General features: G+C 36.3%; 1 pseudogene; it reads left to right on the top strand.

Moving 5' to 3' along the window:
• The first annotated feature begins 5212 nt into the window (after positions 1-5212).
• On the top strand, positions 5213-5383 carry LOC143990656 (U2 spliceosomal RNA; annotated as a pseudogene).
• The last annotated feature ends 636 nt before the right edge of the window (positions 5384-6019 follow it).

The raw sequence follows: 6019 nt of genomic DNA on the forward strand, positions 1-6019 counted from the left end.
GGAGTCATAGGGCCTATTGAGGAAGATAATTTTCTTTTTTTTATCATATCATCCCAGATTTTTAAGGTTGTTCTTACAAATATAGGGGTTTCCTTCTCCTCTGATCTTAACTTAGGTTTTATCCATGGCTGATGTTTTATTTTAGCCCCTAATATATCTTCTTCCAACTTTATCCATTGCTTGTCTTTTGCATTATGTTGCCAATCTATTATTCTCATTAAAGAGGCTGCTTGAAGATATTTAAAAAAATCGGGCATTGCTAATCCACCATTATTTTTCGTTCTAATTAATATTTCTCTACCTACTCTGGGGGTCTTATGTGTCCATACAAAGCTTTCTACCATTTCTCTCAGGTCTTTCACAATTTTTTTTTATGGTATAATGGGTACCGTTTGAAAGATATACAACATAATTGGTAAGATCTCCATCTTTACAATATTTATTCTCCCAAACCATGAGTAAGTTATTTTATCATATTTACCTAAAAGTTTTTTTACCTTCTGAATTGCCATGTTATAATTCATATCTTGCAAGAGTTTTAAATCTCTTGGAATATATACTCCCAAATACTTTATCGCATCTTGCTTCCATTTAAACAGGAAATTCTTTTGTAAAACAGTTTGCATTTTTTCTTCTAATGTAATATTCATTGATTCAGATTTGTCGTAATTTACTTTAAAATTACTAATTTCACCGAATCTCTCAAACTCTTTTATTAAATTTGGTGTGGTAATTATAGGGTTAGTTATATATAATAAAAGATCATCTGCATAAGCAGCCATCTTATATTCTTTACCTTTATCCCCATAATATCCTTATTTATTCTTATAGCCTCCATAAGATGTTCCATCATCATAATATATAAAAGTGGTGATAAAGGACACCCTTGTTGGTTTCCATTTGAAATCTTTATATATTCTGATAATATCCCATTTGTTCTCACTTTAGCCCTTGAATTTTTATATAAGGCCATAATCCTCCCTAACATCTTAGGTCCCATTGCTGTTTGTTTCGATACTTCCTCTAAGAACTGCCATCCCACCCTATCAAAGGCCTTTTCGGCATCTATAGCCAATAGGCAGGTAGGGATGGCAGTTCTCTGAGCGTATTCAACCAACGTGCATGTTTTAATAATATTATCTCTTGTTTCTCTCCCTTTCATGAACCCCGTTTGTTCTAAGCTTATATTATTTGAGATAATGGCCGTTATTCGTTTAGATAAAATCTTTGAGAAAATTCTTATATCTATATTAGTCAAAGATATGGGTCTATAATTTTTACATAGTGATTGATCTTTTTCAGGTTTTAATATTAATACTATATGAGCTTCTGTACTTTGTATCGCGAATGGCTGTTTTAAAAAATATAGAGTTGTATGTTTCCTTAAGTATGGGTATTATTTGATCCTTAAATTATTTATAGAATCTAGCAGTATATCCATCTGGCCCTGGACTTTTCCCAGAGCAAGTTCTTTAATAGTCTGTTGAATTTCTTCTGTTGTAATTTCCTCCTCCAATCCATCCATATTTTCTTTTAAACTGTTAAATATAGCCATTTCCTTTACATATTTTTGTATATCCTCCTTTTTATCTTTTCCTTCCTTATATTCCTGTCCATCTTTTATATTATATAATTTAGAGTAATATGTATGGAAGGTTTCAGATATTTCCTCTGGATCATATGTAATTTCCCCATTTGGTTTTACAATTTTTTCTATATAACTTGGGGGTTGTTGTTTTCTTAATGTTTGGGCTAATATTTTCCCAGGTTTATTTCCAAATTTATACCATTGTGCTCTATCCTTATCTCTCATCTGAAGGGAATCTTCATCAAGCACTGACTGCAATTCCAGTTGTTTTTCCTTTAATCTAGCTCCATTATACAATTTCCTACTTGCTTTATGCGTTTCTTCTAGTTCTTTAATCTCTCGTTCCAACTGAGATTTTTTTTGTATTTTTTCTTTTTTTATTCTTGCTCCGTGCTTGATGAATATTCCCCTCAGCACACATTTTAATGTTTCCCATTGAACTGGAGGTGAAGTTTCATCCCTTTCGTGAGTTATCAAAAATTCTTCTATAACTTGTTACCCTTTAAAATCTATATTTCTGATTTATTAATCAGAAGATATGATATGGGTTAAAAGAGAATTCTATTGACAAGGAAAAGAAAGGTTTAACATAACACCATTTATTAGAGTAAGTTACAGGTCTATCTAATACACAGAAAATATCTCTATCTATGGTCTTACATCAAGGAAGAAAATACTAGGTTGAAATATAATATTTACATGCAGGAATACAAAGTATATTCTCTAAGACAGTATATTTAGTCACAAGCATACAAGCATATTTAGTTACAAGCAACACCTTAACCATAATTACCCATCCTTACATAGTTCCACTCTTGAGGACTGGTTCCCAAAAAGAGACCGTTACGTCCCCTCTGCCCGGAGTATCTTCCCTTCATACTGATGCCCCATTGGCTGCCTTAACTCGAGCATGATTGGAGGGCTTACTACAAAAGTCGGCCCCCTTTCATGCAAACCCTCGTGACTATTCTAGGAAGAAGATTTAATTGGATTTCCCCAGGAACTTAGCAATTGATTATGGTTGCCTCCCTTCATTGCATACCCCAGCATGGGGTCCTTTGAAGTCAGTAGGTGTAGAACAATGGAATGTGTTATCCCTGGTTGGAGTCTCGGCCCCGCTTTGTCTGCTCTTAACAAGCACCTGGGGGGAGGCATTTTACCTGGCTTTCATAGATGCCAGCCAAATGAGATCTATTTCTAATTACAATATTTTACAGATATTAATGAAGATTTCACATAAACTCATAAGGCAACAAACTTGTTGTATTTCTGCCTCGCATTTCTTATCTTTAATTAAATTATCATTCAATCTCCATATTCCATTCCTTTTCTTCGTTTCAATCACTGAAAGTTCCACATATATTGGGGCATGGTCCGACCAGAGGAATCCCCCTATTTCTGTTATTGGGGGGTGGAGGAGAGGGGGTGATAAGGGGTTTGGTGTTAAAAGAATTATAGGATGAATAATATCACAAAATAGAGGTGATGATAAATTATAGTAACAATACACACAAAATGGAATGTTATAAGATTTGATGTATTTATATATGATATAACACTATGTGCACTTAAAAAAAAAACATAACGGGGGGGGTATAGGTTAATAAATAAGATAAATAAAAAGGGTATGAATATGGTAATGGTTTATTAAGTAATAACTCACTTTTGATCACCTTTTTTTTTCTAATTTTAATATAAACACCAATAAAGTACAGGGGGATCCCTCCTCTTCCCCCCCCCCCCGTTTTTTGTTTTTTCCCTTCTCTCCCTCGTCCTTCTCCCTTTTTTTTTTCCCCCTCTCCTGATTTTTATCTTCTCTATAGACCTTGATACTCCTCCAGTAATGATAGGATGATTAAAAATTAAAACTACAGGCAATCTAGAAAGGATATAAACAAAGGGATAGTAGGGAGATGGAGTGAGAAAAAGGGGAGAAGAATGTGAATAGCTTGCATAGGCCAAAGGGGAGGATATCTGATTCAGTAGCTTAAATACCCCCTCAATAGGGACCTCACCTTTGGTGAGTTAGACTAATATAGTCAAATTATAGGGGAAAAGAGGTGTCATAGGGGTGGGTATAGAAGGGTGGGAGATAATTCAGTGTGTATGTGATGTAGGTATAGGGTGGGTGGGAAAAGTTAGGGGAAATTCTAAGAGATATTATTACTTATTTATTTATTTATTTATTTATTTATTTATTTATTTATTATTATTTTTATTTTTTTTATGGGTAGTGTGAAGTTATGTTCTTTTAATGTAAGAGGTATTAATTCCCCCTCTAAAAGAAATCAAATCTTAAATTTTCTACACAAGCAGAAAATAGACATTGTGCTATTTCAGGAAACACATTTTCGCTCAGATCATATACCTAAAATTAATAATAGAAATTATTGTACATGGCTACATGATACATTCCCTTATTCCAAATCAAAAGGGGTATCAATTGTGTTCCATAGGGACTTGCCGATCCAAATATTCCAAAAACATGAAGGCAAAGATGGGAGATCTTTAATAATAAAGTTTATGCTATATAGCAAAAAATGTACTATAATTAATTTGTATCTCCCTAATTATAGACAAATAGAGAAGGGTACAAAAGCCCTATCGGACGCAATGGAGAAGGTGGAGGGAATAGTAGTAGTGGGTGGTGATGTAAATTTTTTTAATGGATGTAAAGAAGGATACTACAAATACTCAATTACAAAAAAATATTAATAATAGTAGAATAAAGGAATTTAAGGGTATATTTCAAAAATATCAACTAACAGATATATGGAGGGCTCAACACCAAATGGAAAAAAACTACACATATTATTCAAACATTCATAACTCATATCATATCATAGATTAGATTATTTTTTTTATAAATAAAGAGGGTCTAATGATGAAACCAATAGCAATATACAGAATGGAAGCGCACCTCATAATAGAGAGAAGCATGTCCATCGCTGGGGGGAGTGTAAGGCCGCGTACACACGGGCGGACTGTTCGCTCAACTTTGTCCGCTGAACAGTGTTTCAGCGGACAGTCCGCTCGTGTGTGGGCTTCAGCGGACAGTTTCAGCGGACAGTCTGACGAACAAAGTTTTTCGGATTTTCCGTAAAACTGTCCGCTGAAACTTGGTTTGAGCGGACAGTCCGCTCGTGTGTAGGCTTGTTCGTCAAACTAAGTCTCGCGCATGCTCAGAAAGAATTTACACGCCGAAGGTTGCATTGCAGTGTATAGGACGTTGTTTTTCTAGTCCCGTCGTACGTGCCGTTCACGTCATCGCGCACGGTTTCAGCGGACTGTTCGTTCATCGTGTGTGGTCAAGTCCGCTCATGCTAATTTTGAGCGGACTGTTTGTCAAACTGTTTGACGAACAAAGTTGAGCGAACAGTCCGCCCGTGTGTACGCGGCCTGACACTTCAAAGTATTTGTTTTTTGTATATTTTCTTGCAAAATAAAGTAAACATTTTCAATCAAAAAAAACACATCAGGCATCATACCGCAGGATGAATGTAATTTAATGTATGCTTGAAACTGTATCATCATGTAGTGTATTTATGCTCTGCGTCGCAGTACAGAGTGGAATGTACCTCATTGAAGTATTTGTTTTTTGTATATTTTAATGCAAAATAAAGTATACATTTTCAATAAAAAAATCTGTTCTTATCGGTTTAATATCTAATACGTCCCCTATCTGGGGACCATCTATTAAATGGATTTTTAGAACAGGGAGATGGAAGAGGATGTTACTCTGTCCAAAACAAAATATGTGCATTGACGTCTAATACAAAGCTGAGTGCAACACATGTTGAAAAGGCGAGGAGACATATTCATATACATTAAAACATTTCAGTAAAAAAACACATTAGGGGATAATATGTGTAGTGCCCTGCTCCTGATGGACCGGCGCTATTATTTTTTCAAATTTAGTTGTCTGAAGCTGTAGTTGGCTCAGACTAATTCTCTCTAAAAATTCTGGTTTCTGTACCAGTCCAGTTGGGTTGCACTGGTTCCCACTTGACTGTAGGTGTCGCTGCCACCGCCGGTAAGTGTATTGCACAATAGCCACCTTTTCACTCTCCTCTTCACTATCCCTTTCCTCACTTTTTATCTGTGTTGTGTGAGTCACGTTTGTCACTTCACGTTTTGATGAGTAGGGTGTCGGTCCTCAGACCTATCCTGAAAGTCTTGTGGGAGGGTGGACATAGGCCTTCTGGCTTGGTCCGCCCTCTATTGGGGGGTCTCCCTTCGGGTTAGCCCCATAGTACCTAGTACCTGGGTGGGTCTGTTTCGGCAGACCTTCCGGGGAAAGGAGGTCGTCTGGCTTTGGCTGGATGGCCACTGATGAGTCTGGTACCTCAGTCCCTGTCTGGAGCCTAATGCCCCGGGGGATCAGGGTAAGGTCCTTCCTATTGGAGGATATCAGACACCCGTCTGCACTTT

The sequence above is a fragment of the Lithobates pipiens genome, unplaced genomic scaffold, assembly GCF_037356315.1.
Source record: "Lithobates pipiens isolate NorthernLeopardFrog02 unplaced genomic scaffold, aLitPip1_a1.2 Scaffold_18, whole genome shotgun sequence".
Taxonomy (NCBI): Eukaryota; Metazoa; Chordata; class Amphibia; order Anura; family Ranidae; genus Lithobates; species Lithobates pipiens.